The 13,793-nt window shown below is 44.6% G+C and overlaps 1 protein-coding gene across 2 annotated transcripts in view; it reads left to right on the top strand.

The window, feature by feature from the left end:
- Window positions 1–13,793, top strand: part of LOC136446582 (acid-sensing ion channel 1C-like) — a 396,318-nt gene that overhangs the window by 107,455 nt on the left and 275,070 nt on the right. Inside the window, exon 1 of one of the 2 annotated variants that reach the window (XM_066445034.1) lies at window positions 10,691–11,442. The exons of the other annotated variant lie outside the window; for it this stretch is intronic. The gene's annotated coding sequence lies outside the window, so the exon portion shown is untranslated. Of the gene's footprint in view, window positions 1–10,690; window positions 11,443–13,793 lie in introns of those variants that run through there. 2 annotated transcript variants of the gene reach the window in all.

Here is a 13,793-nt window from a genome sequence, read left to right as displayed (position 1 = left end):
CAGCCACACTTGTGCATGGTGTTCAACCATCTGAACCAGCCACACTTGTGCAGGTGCTCAACCATCTGAACCAGCCACACTTGTGCAGGTGTTCAACCATCTGAACCAGCCACACTTGTGCATGGTGTTCAACCATCTGAACCAGCCACACTTGTGCAGGTGCTCAACCATCTGAACCAGCCACACTTGTGCAGGTGTTCAACCATCTGAACCATCCACACTTGTGCAGGTGCTCAACCATCTGAACCAGCCACACTTGTGCAGGTGTTCAACCATCTGAACCAGCCACACTTGTGCAGGTGTTCAACCATCTGAACCAGCCACACTTGTGCAGGTGTTCAACCATCTGAACCAGCCACACTTGTGCAGGTGTTCAACCATCTGAACCAGCCACACTTGTGCAGGTGTTCAACCATCTGAACCAGCCACACTTGTGCAGGTGTTCAACCATCTGAACCAGCCACACTTGTGCAGGTGTTCAACCATCTGAACCAGCCACACTTGTGCAGGTGTTCAACCATCTGCACCAGCCACACTTGTGCAGGTGTCCAACCATCTGAACCAGCCACACTTGTGCAAGTGTTCAACCATCTGCACCAGCAACACTTGTGCAACCATCTGAACCAGCCACACTTGTGCAGGTGTTCAACCATCTGAACCAGCCAAACTTGTGCAGGTGCTCAAACATCTGAACCAGCCACACTTGTGCAGGTGCTCAACCATCTGAACCAGCCACACTTGTGCAGGTGTTCAACCATCTGCACCAGCCACACTTGTGCATGGTGTTCAACCATCTGAACCAGCCACACTTGTGCAGGTGCTCAACCATCTGAACCAGCCACACTTGTGCAGGTGTTCAACCATCTGAACCAGCCACACTTGTGCATGGTGTTCAACCATCTGAACCAGCCACACTTGTGCAGGTGCTCAACCATCTGAACCAGCCACACTTGTGCAGGTGTTCAACCATCTGAACCAGCCACACTTGTGCATGGTGTTCAACCATCTGAACCAGCCACACTTGTGCAGGTGCTCAACCATCTGAACCAGCCACACTTGTGCAGGTGTTCAACCATCTGAACCATCCACACTTGTGCAGGTGTTCAACCATCTGAACCAGCCACACTTGTGCAGGTGTTCAACCATCTGCACCAGCCACACTTGTGCAGGTGTTCAACCATCTGAACCAGCCACACTTGTGCAGGTGTTCAACCATCTGAACCAGCCACACTTGTGCATGGTGTTCAACCATCTGAACCAGCCACACTTGTGCAGGTGTTCAACCATCTGAACCAGCCACACTTGTGCAGGTGCTCAACCATCTGAACCAGCCACACTTGTGCAACCATCTGAACCAGCCACACTTGTGCATGGTGTTCAACCATCTGAACCAGCCACACTTGTGCAGGTGCTCAACCATCTGAACCAGCCACACTTGTGCAGGTGTTCAACCATCTGCACCAGCCACACTTGTGCAGGTGTTCAACCATCTGAACCAGCCACACTTGTGCAGGTGTTCAACCATCTGAACCAGCCACATTTGTGCAGGTGTTCAACCATCTGAACCAGCCACACTTGTGCAGGTGCTCAACCATCTGAACCAGCCACACTTTTGCAGGTGTCCAACCATCTGAACCAGGCTTATGTAGTTGTGCTAGACCATTTTAACCAGCCACACTTGTGCACCATGCCAAACCATCTGCAGTTCTGAACCGATCGGCTCAAACATGCCCATCAGCCGTTGGGCCGTCGGGACGGATTAATTGGGTTGATAAAAGGCAGGGCGGCGGTTTGGCACACAGCATTGACTCCGTGTCAAGTTTTTGGTCGGTTTTAATTCAATCTGGGACTAAAGCGACTCTCCAGCAATTTCTTACAAATTCCTCCCGTCGAGATGAATCCCTGATACGGAGTTAATTCCAGAAGCTGAGATGAAACTGAGCTGTGAGACTGACGGGTCCAAGTTCACATCTTTTAATAATACTTGTGTACAACCATTAACCGGCCAATACATGAATGAAGGTTAGACATGCATTCAGGTTAACAATATCCAAGTACAATTCCATCTCTTCAAGTGTGTAAGATTCGGAGATTACTTTTAAACGTTTCAAGTGACATCCGTCACTCGTCTGTAGAGTCAGGTGTAGTTTCAAATCAGTGTCATGTCTTGATGAAGATGATGTCTTTTCTTGAGTAAAACAAAAATGTTTGCTTGTAATGTTCGCTTGGTTTGACCTGCCATGAAGCTGCCTCCCCCTCCTCTGACATTTGGTAGGTCCCAATAGACAGACCCCCCAACACACACACACTTGGTATGTCCCACACCCATCCTAAAATTTATATGCCCCCCCCCATCCTACACTTGGTATGTGCCAAAAAAAACTCATCCCAGACTTGGTAAATCCCAGCAACTACCACCCTCCCAGACTTGGTACAACCCCCAGACAGCCCCCCTCCCAGACTTGGTACGTCCCATGGACAACCCCCCCCGTCCCTCCCAGACTTGGTACATCCCCCAGACAGCCCCCTCCCAGACTTGGTACGTCCCCCTGTTGTAGAGATGCTAATGAGCTTGACTAATGTATCAGTGGGACCTGCCGAATAATGAGGTGGGAATAATTCAGCAGTGGGCAGTAATGGATTCGGCATGCCGCATTAATGACCAGGAATATCTCAGCACTCCCAGTAAAGAGGGGGAATAATTCAGCGCTCCCCGCGGGAATCTCGGCACAGCGGAGCGTGCCGGAATCTCATCAATCCCAACCGTTACCTGGCGGGCTGGGATGACCCTGGGGCGCCGGAATATTCCTGTTTAATTCTGTCTTCATTAACAATACAGACAGACATATAAGCATTATCGCCTCTACGGGAATCTGGCATTAATACAGTCAGGCATTATAAACATTGGAATCTGACAATGAAATAAAATAACCGAATAAAATCATCATCATCATCAACAATGCAACAACCTCGGGCCACAGAAATTCTATATGTTGGTTCTTAAAAAAAGGTAATAGATAGATAGAATTTATATGACATCTATTTCAATTTGTTAATGAATACGATATCAAACACAAATTTATTTTCAAAATTTAGATTATTAGATTGTTGTGGATGCCGTACAGCTATTCAGTAGCAGATCGCCTGATCACAAACATACTGCCGATGGAAATCTGACAATAATGCAAACCTCGGGCAGCAGTAGGGCAATCTGACGGTTCTCATCGGTAAGACAGGAATGTTGAATGGGAAGATCAACATGAAAACAGAGCCTGGGGAGAAATCTGTGATAATTGAGCACGCAAAAATTGTCGGATTCAAGTTTTATGTATTTATTGGATTGACTGTTCAGGACACAGCCAGGGCTGCCCAACTAGCCTGAGGCTATTGGGAAGGGCTAGCCCTGCTGACAACATGAGCAGAATGAAAATAAGATTCAAGTTGCCTTCCTTTTCCACTCTTTCCCTCCTGTCTTCTGCTAAATTGTCACCATTGAGTTGGATAGAGAACTGGGAAAATGAATCTGTGTGGTCTGATGAGTACATGTGAAATTCTGTAAAAATGGAAAGGTAACTACATTTGTACATTAAAATTCAGATAAGAATAGTGTGACTCTTTGCTAACCAAATTAGATTTCATATGTATGAAAAAATGATCGACATCACTACGAAATAAAACCATCGCAAACATTCCAGGTTTTACTGTATCCTGAATATCATATGTACATGAATCAGTAGGGCAGAAAAATTGATTTCCAACTTGGGGAAACTGTCACAGCCTTATAAGGAAGTCTGGCTGTTCTAATCACTGTCACACTCCCACTGTTGATTCAATTATAGCCTTCTGCATTATATTCATGTCCAGAAAATTTCCAAAAACAACAGTTACAGTAACTGTTTTCCCAAAATATGAAACAAAAAGAAATTATTGTTATTATGTGTGTGTTTCAAGCTATATTCAAAGCAACATCATTTGATAAAAGTGAAGACTTTTGAGTTTTTAGCAATAATCTACAATGTATGTTTACAGTTCTGTAAACTGTAATGTTTAAACATACTGAATTCAGACAATTAAAGATACCTATGATACACTGTGAACACGACAGACACCACGCCAAAACATCATCCCTGTACTAGTATGTGTCTCAAGCTACACAAATATTCATAGCAAATTTCATGTCATTTGGATGAAGAGACATGAAAGGCATCTGTTCCAGTTCTGTAACTTAGTAATGATGAAAACTAGCAAATTCCGAAATAAACACGACAGATTCCGTTCGACAGATTCCGTTCCCGCGTGCCAACTCCTTGTCAGCTTCCCCCGCGACTTAGGCAAATTGGACGCTGTTAGATATTGACCCGTAAATTGTTTGGGAGCGAATAATTCCTCTATCGCTCCGAACGCACCGTAATCAAATGAAGTGGAAGCAGAGAGGCAGGAAAATTCATTTTGTCTGGCGGATCGTTGGGCGGAATTCCGTGGGGAGGGAAATAAGAGGTCCTCTAATGATCGACGCAGGGACGATTCACTTACACAAATTAATGGGACTTATATCGGTGGTGGAAGGTCAAGTTTATGATATAATCATATTTATGCATGATGTAACGTTTGCAGAGTTGTAGTACAATTCATATACTGTTACCTACATGGAAAATGGAGGCTATGTTTACGGCAGCGTTTGTCTGTCTGTCTGTCACCAAGATAACTCGAGAACGGCTGGACGGTTTGGTTTTGTGTCTGGTGTGTTGGTCGGTTCTGACAAGAACTGAACAATAGTACATTTCAGGCTCCCTGGTGGGTTTCCATGGTACTGCAGCAGAACTTCTAGTTTTGATATCTCTCATTTTGCTCAAGCTCTGGTTGTGATTTTTAGGTGGTAGATAGCTCTTGTGCTTGAGAAAAAGTGTCATAAGTTTAATAAGCTCTCTAGTTTATTTATTCTTGTAGGCTTGGACTGAAACCCTTATTATAAGTTATAGAGTCCTACCTAGCAAATTTGTAGACTCTTATGCATACCCAGCAAGTCTCAAGATCTAATGAGTAAGTAAAAAAAAGTATATCAGAAACTCAGATGAATTACTAAAAGCAGAAAAGGCAGGCTGAAAAGCTAATGTTGATGTGTGAACTGTAGTGACTTGTGTGTGTTTATAGTCCTGGAAGTCCCTGCTATTCACTGTGTCATTAAAGTCCCTTATCTGACACCACACATGGAAGAAGTCTGGTCCAAATGTGTTTCTGTCTGAGACTATCTCAGACTCAAGTGCGGGTGTCTCAGACTGAAGTGCGGGTCTTGAGACTTTGCATTTGGAACAGCTGTGTTCATCAGCTGATGGCGACGCTCTGTCTGGTTTTGTATGGGAGATAATAGTTGTGCACGAGTGTGACTATGAGATATCACTTCATATGAATCTGTTTTTGAACATTACGCTGATTTTCACACATCCAGCCTTGTAGGACAGACCGCAAGCCTGGGTTTACTTGTTAGATTGTAAGCGTGCACAAGTGGACTTTATATGGTTTCTCTATCAAGCTTGATGAAGCATCAGATATTCTCTCGTAGATGAAGGTTAGACGTAAGATACACAAGATAAAAGTTACGCTAAAACAGTTACTCAAGCAACTGGATTCAAGATGAAATTTTTTTCTTAAAACCTCCTGAGTCAGAAATCTTGTCCAGTCACTGACGAAAGGTAAGCGGATGCTGCCTGAAACATCTGACCGTTTCCCAACTCCATCTGGTTGGGATCAGATTTTCTGTTTCCTACAAAACTACATGTATGTTTAGTCATCCTGACAGAGAAAATTTACCGTCTGTATGGGTCTGTGTGTTGGATGAAAAGGGCCCATTTGCAGATAGGGGTTTCTGTAAGCTTGATGAAGTATCAGATATTTTGCTTTTCTATAGAGCTATCTTCAGTAATCCAGATGAGACAGTTTACCATCTGTGGCGACGTTGTGTGCTGGATGAAAAGTTCCCAATTGTTACGCTATCAGAGTGTGCACAAATGCAGATAAGGGTTTCTCTGAACTCAATGAAGTTTTCGACAGCCAATTTCAGGTCAGGTAACATAGGCTTCGGGTCATGTCAACTTGAGAAGGGTCGGAGGACTGACGGAACGCTTGTTGAAGAGTGTTTTACAGTCAAGTGCTTTACAATGTGTATGGAGATAATGGGTAGACGTCTTACTTAGTGTAGATTATAGTTTTTCTAAGCATCAGATATTCTGGATGTGTGTTGAGCAGTTCTAAAGGGCTTTTCAATTTAGGAAAGAAGTCCTCATATCTATATACTGTTTTTCATATCTTTATTAGATATGCTGGTTTTCATCCAACTGTGTGCACTTAGGTACTCAGATGCAGCCAGACTGTCGAGTTTTGTCGGACTTGGTACCACACTGTAATATACATGCAGGCTTCTATAATCTAATGAACAACAGACATGCTCAGGCTTTACACGTAAAGGGTTTGTGGGCTGACAACAACAGACCTCTCCATAAATATGTATGCAGATATGATGGTTTCACACAGCAGTGTTTAGCTGTCTGCATCACTGATACAGACTGTCGGGGTTTGTCTGACTGCTACCCCACATTGTAATATACACAAAGGCTTCTATAATGTAAGAAAAAACAGATATGCTTCTACACAAGTGTGTCTAGCAGCACCGATGTGTGCGTCTGGTGTGGTGGGCCGACAGCAACAGTCCTCTTCATATTTCCGTATCAGATCTGCTGGTTTTCACACCACAGCGATCAGCTGTCTGTGAGTTACTGATACAGAGAGATTGTCTGTTTTTGTGGGCAGTCAGGAAGAAAATGATAATGTGAGGCACACTGGTGCAGACTGGTGATTGCAGAATCATGGAGTCGGTAATTGTGGCTGCTGCGCTCGAGGGAGGCGGGAATAATCAGCCTAATGGGAGCCGGCCTGTGTTCTGCCACACCACATAGTTCTCTATATGTGCAGATTGTGGTGTGGTTAAATGATATACAGCTGCAGGGGGAGGTGTTGAATCTGTTGATGTAGGATTGTAAAGCTGGTCTGTGCTCTGCCACAGTCCCATATAGACCTGTGTATGTGCAGGTTGTGGTGTGATGTACATGGGAAGCTGTGATTTAGAGCCGGCCTGTGCTTTGTCACAGTTCCATGTGATCCTGTATATGTGCAGATTGTGATGTGGTAATGATATACATGGCAGGGTGTGATGAAGGATTTTAGAGCTGGCCTGTGCTTTGTCACAGTGCCACATGAATCATGGACTGGAAGCTGTGGTGTAGAAATGACATACATTTCCATACACTGTTAATGCATGAGTCTATTGTGGGCAGCCAACAAAACCTGACAATATGTCAGTAACACTGACGCACTCGGAGCTAACCACTGATGTGTGGAAGCTGATGAGCATATCTGATACAGAAACTCTTATCTACATAATGAAGCGGACTGTTGTGGTGGGCAGGAAACTGTGGTATAGTAATGGCACACATCTCCATACAGGTGTTGATGCATGAGTCTACTGTGGGCAGCCGACAAACCCGACAATCTGTCAGTAACACTGATGCACTCTGAGCTAACCACTGATGTGTGACAGCTGATGAGCAGAGATCTAGATCTGACACAGAAACCTTTATCTTCATGATGAAGCGGACTGTTGTGGTGGGCAGGAAACTGTGGTATAGTAATGGCACACATCTCCATACAGGTGTTGATGCATGTCTCTATTGTGGGCAGCCAACAAAACCTGACAATATGTCAGTAACACTGATGCACTCTGAGCTAACCACTGAATGTGTGAAAGCTGATGAGCATATCTGATACAGAATCCCTTATCTACATAATGAAGCGGACTGTTGTGGTGGACAGGAAGCGGTGGTCTATAGTAATGACACATTTCCATACAGGTGTTGATGCATGGCTCTACTGTGGGCAGCCAACAAAACCTGACAATTTGTCAGCATCAGTAACGTACACCCAGCTCAGCACAGCAGCCATCTGATATGGAAATCTGTATCTGCATAACTGTGAAGCGGGCTGTTGGCAGATTGGACTCTGTGGTGTAGAAATGACACTCATTTCCATACAAGATGCCTGACTCTATTGTGGGCAGCCAGCAAAACCTGACAATTTGTCTGCTTTGGTAACCCACACACAGATAAAGACTTGAGTGAAAACAGCATATCTGATATGGAAATTTGTATCTCCATATGAAAGGGGCTTTTTGCTGGCCCACAATTTCCGCATGCACACCCGCACCTGTGCGTAATACTCTATAGTGTAATTTGGTGGTTGTCAGATTTTGGAAAGTGGGTGAACAGGAAATTTGCAGGTCCTGTCCTTAGTGCTGAACTCACAGTCACTCGAATGTCTGGATGTAATTTGAGACCACGCTAACTCAGCCAGTTGGGTTTTTTTTTCATTCTTTTTATTAATTTTCAAAATAACAAAAAAATAACGTACATAATAAGTGAAACACATTGGGTAACCACAAAACTGATACATAAAACCGGGAAACAATAATATATGATCACAAATATTTGATAAGAAACCATGCATTTTGGTAATAATATACATGATAACAGCCTGTTGTGTCTTACACTAATACAAGCATGATGCCTTAATTAATAAGGAGAGTCTGCACTTTGCTACACTCAGCTTCAGGGGGTGAATTTATAAAAGTCAGGTTCAAGTTTTCCTCCCAGCCTTCTGTTTTCATCTTGTTCCTCTGTTTCAATACTTAAATTATCTAAGAAGAAAGGAAATAAACTGGTGTTGGCTGATATTTTTGACCTACAAAAAAACAAACAAATAAGGAAACGATGTGGCCATGAGGTCATTCACCCCTGCTGTTGGCCCTTCCTGGTCATGTAACAACAATCTGTGGCACAATAAAAGTACAGCGACTTTCATAAGTTTTCCTATAACTAAACATACAAACAAGTGGATTCAAATAAATTGAGCTACGAACAAGTGTATGTACAAATCAACATGTTGAATTTGACATGTCACTTCTACTGGTAGTTCTAAGGTCTCAACATGCTTTGATATATCACTGATTGAACTTTCATTTTCCATCCCAGTTGCACATGTGTGCTCCTATCTATGTAAATCCTGCCCAGTGCACCTGTCACCCGGGACGTCACATCTGTTGTCATGGTAATGCCCAGGATTGGGAGGGTCGGGTTTCATGGACCCTCTGTTGTTCTCCCCACTCCATTATTCTGTAATCTGATCATTTTTGCCTCATTATGCTGTTGGTGCGGCAGCAGCTGGTCATATTACACTAAACAACATTAACAACAGAATAGCCCATGAGATATCGTTGAACCTATACTTTTATTCCATGTTTGAATCCCCAGGCCTCAGCTTGGCAGCTGTCCTTGTTTGACTTTATAGTATGGAGACAGGAGTTAATGTTTCTTTGTGAAGCAGGTTATTGCTTTGGTGTGGCCCGTGTTGTCTGGAGGCATCCCGACGATGTGAAACGGATTACTGTATTGTTGCAGCCCCTGCCTGCTGGCGTTGAGGGTATAAAGATGTAGAATAAAACTTAACATAACTAATTACTCAAACAACAAGGGCTAGCATAAGTCTTTGATAAAGTCTTATGCTAGAGTGGAGCTAATCATGAGTTTGGTTTTTGTATGTGAAACAGCTTTTTTTAAATTTCTTGCAGGCCATTTCTATGAGCCCACTCCCTGCTGTGTTCTGTGGAACAGTTTACTGCGTTCCTGCAGCCCCTGCAGTGTTAAGGTTTATTGGTTTATTGACTCGTTTTGTTGTCGCATGTGAATGGGACAGCTACTCTTCCAGGGGTAACAAATTCACACAGAATAACATGGACAGCAACATAACATAGCATACAACAACATCTCATGATTACAACTACTAATAATCCTCTTGTGACACATCATAAAAACCCATGCGCCATATCGTGTACCTCATGTACTAGTGTTTGTGTGAGGCACAGTAGTTTGCTGCATTGCTACAGCCTGTGTTTATAACCATCACACTCCTAACTGTGTGACTTTGTGAAACAGTGAACTGCATTCATAGGGCCCATGGTTGATGATTATATCACACAAAACATGTAACTGATTTCCCACTGCCCATACTACAACTGCCCTGTGTGAACCAGGTTACTGCGTTTCCCCTGCCCATGTTTATAACTGCTGTGTATGAAACACATTACTGCATTGCCCCAGCCCTGGTTTATTGTCTGTTGACATAGCATGGATTTATGACGAAGGGTGTGAAACACGTTACTGCGTTGCACCCGCCCATGTTTATTGTGCATGGATCTGTGAAACGCGTTAATGCGTTGCACCCGCCCATGTTTATTGTGCATGGATCTGTGAAACACGTTACTGCGTTGCACCCGCCCATGTTTATTGTGCATGGATCTGTGAAACGCGTTAATGCGTTGCACCCGCCCATGTTTATTGTGCATGGATCTGTGAAACGCGTTACTGCGTTGCACCCGCCCATGTTTATTGTGCATGGATCTGTGAAACGCGTTAATGCGTTGCACCCGCCCATGTTTATTGTGCATGGATCTGTGAAACGCGTTACTGCGTTGGCCCGGCCCGTGTTAATTGTGCATGGACCTGTGAAACGCGTTACTGCGTTGCCCCGGCCTGTGTTTATTGTGTGTTACTCTGTGCGAAAGCGTGGATTTATGACGGAGGGAGACCCTCGGTTATCGGACAGCCATCGCGGCAGATACAGCCCACGCGTCAATCGCCCCCCAGTTAGCGAATCGACAGCCTCTCGCGTCCCCCCGTCCTGACGAAGGCCTCCTCATCCCTTATTCGCTCCTGGACCGGTTCCTCCGTGGGCCCCTCTCCACCGCGCGTCTGCCTGAAACACCTGCTAGTGAGGGATCGCAGCCGAGTTGCCCCGTCTCTACACCAGGGCCCCATCCCAGCGTGGTGCATCTCCACTGTGAGTGTGTAGGGTCTCTACACCAGGGCCCCTTCCCAGCGTGCTGCATCTCCAAGTGTGTAGGGTCTGTCACCACCACCAGAAGCATCTGCTACTGAAGAGGATTGCATCTCTCTACACCAGGCCCCACCACTGCGAGTGTGCAGGTATTCACCACTACTGCGAGTGTGTTTAACACTGCGAGTCTGTGGAGTCAGTGTGCATCGTCCGTGTGAGCCACACTGGAGCTCAGCCCTGCTGATTTGATGCGGAGCGGCACACCTCCGGAATTCTGATCCGAGCCCATTCATTGGCCCGTCTCCATTGGCCCTGCACCAGCCTGCCGTCCTGTGGCAGTTCTGTAGCGATCCGGCATCGTCACATTTGTAGCAGCACACTGTAGCAGTGCAGCTAGCAGTCCTGTGTAGCAGTCCTGTGTAGCAGTCCTGTGTAGCCGTCCACTGTAGCCGTTCTGTGGCCACCGAAGCTCCGCTGGAAAAGGGAAAGTTCTCTCTCCACCAGGTAAGCCAACTTTGCTCCCATCTAACCCTCCGACGGGGGAAAGCCGCTGAGAATTCCGGGCCGTGCAGTTTTAGGGAATTCCCGGTAGTGTATGTACATCGGGCTGGTCCCCTGGGGCTGGAATTACAATATCAGCCCGGCGTGCTCAGTTGGCTGCATAAGTGCTGGAGGGAGCAGTGCTGTATTCAGGTGGGTTATCAGCGCAAATTTGGGCCAGGTTTCCTGTCGAGTGTTCAGGTATCCTCTCTCTCTCTAGCCTCGTTTGCAGGCTCTATGAGTCAGGCTGTTTTTCTGATGGCATGCTCAGTTCTATTGCACAGGATTTCCTACCCAGTGGCTAAATTCTATTGCACTCAGTTTCTATTCCATTACATGTACGAGGCCACAACAAACTGGGTGCAGTATAAACCGTGTGTAATTGATTTGCCGTCAGAAAAAAAGCTGTTTCTCTAGCCTCCCTTGCTAGCTTGTCAGGCTTTTATTCTGATGGCATGTTCAGTTCTATTACACACGGTTTCTGTTGATATTATTCCACATGCAGAGCACAGCTACAACTGAGTGCAATAGAAACCCTGTGTGATAGTCCTGATATAGAACTGAACTATGACATTTAAACTGTATTAATGAAACGTCATAATTCTATATGTATGTAACGGGGGCCGCCCGAACCTCGCACGCGCCCGAACATCGCACGGATTTTTTACTGATCTTATTTTGCATAAGTACGCCGTGTTTGTGTCCAATGACTATGCTGATAAGGAAGGTAAATAACCCAAGTTCATGCACATAATTGTCATTTACATTCAAAACATATGTGTACATATTCATTTCTTGTTTTGTCGAAAAGTAGTATTTTGACAATAATGATGGCAACGCTGAGTAGAGGGTCACTGCGTAGCTAGACGGCCCGGCACCTAAATATACGACCTGTGCCAAGCAGATACATAAGTCACACAGCTATCATACACATAAGAAAAATAATTTCATAAAACACTAAAAATGTGGGTCTTTAAGTGTTTGTTGAGAAGAAAACCGACCAAAGAAAAACAACGTAAACATTGCTGTCGTCTGACGACGTTGTTTTCCCGCCATTTTTTTGGACCGCGATGGTGGCGGGACGATTCAACGCACAGCTTTGTTACGCTCTAACATGTGATTGGTACCGTCTATGAAAAGGAAACTGAATACAGAGATGGCGAAGATGTTTCCCAATAAGTAGACGGAGTATTGTTGATGTAAGCGGTGTCGTTTTTTCGTAATGATTTCGTAAGTCGGGCCGTATTCAATACGTACGTCGGGCCGCGTAGTAGCCTATTTCCCGTGGGAACATGAGCTGGGATGCGCTAGATATAGCCCTTCTCACATGACGTTAGAAGTGCACACAGTCAAAATTTTCCGGTCAAAAGAAAGCTAGAATATAGCAGACTTCAAGCCTTATTTACATTTCCCTAACTTCATCACCAACTTCCGAAGAGAGCAAAATTACCAAAGCGTACTAAGTTAGGCACACTATCTGGCGTAGCACTAAATCAGAAGGTACATTCGTGAAAATGTCTCACAGCGTCTTCCGCATGTAACGCGGAGCATGAAGGGCCCATGAACAGTATGAATACATTTCTTGTCCAAGTATGGTCTTTAGATGAATGTGTTCAAAATTCATTCATTAAAACCTGACCACTCTCTGGCAACCAGCAATGGAGCGCCGTGAGTTCCAGCGCGTAAAAAAACGTCCGATGGTTGGGCACCCCCCGTTATATACGCACTTATCTAAATGCTTTTATTGGAGTATGTCCTTAGTAACTCAACTGAACTCACTTTTACGATGAAATGCCTTTAAGTGTTTAGTCAATGCTATGATTGTGATTTTACATGCAAATTTCCTGGAGCACATCTATGTAAATACCAGCCACTGATAAGTCTGCCAGATGTGTAGTAAAGTTCCAATCCAATCTAGCATGCCATCCGAAAAAAAGCCTGACTCAAAAAACTAATAGGCTTTTCTTTGATGGCCTGTTCAGTTCTAGTGCACTCGGTTTCTATTATATTTCACATGCAAGGCCCGACACAACAGACAGTGCAATAGAAACCCTGTGTAATGTGTTGATAAAACAATGTTACATGTACGTCCGTGTGTTTATAAATCATGTTATTCTGATGAAGCCTGTAAAATTAGCCTTGATAGAGCTGAAGCGTATTTTAGAAAAAAGACAAAACGAACAAATATATAGAACTGATCAGCCATCAGTAGAAAAGCCTGAGTTGTAGAGCCTGCTCAAGAGACGACCTCTTTCCACCTCAGGCCTCACCAAAACTATTTCTTGGTTGTCGGATTTTGAGAAGTACCGCTAATT

This window comes from Branchiostoma lanceolatum, chromosome 12, assembly GCF_035083965.1.
Source record: "Branchiostoma lanceolatum isolate klBraLanc5 chromosome 12, klBraLanc5.hap2, whole genome shotgun sequence".
In the NCBI taxonomy this organism is placed as follows: Eukaryota; Metazoa; Chordata; class Leptocardii; order Amphioxiformes; family Branchiostomatidae; genus Branchiostoma; species Branchiostoma lanceolatum.
The sequence above is the reverse complement of the archived record's forward strand: the minus strand, read 5'-3'. Positions and strand labels throughout refer to the sequence as shown.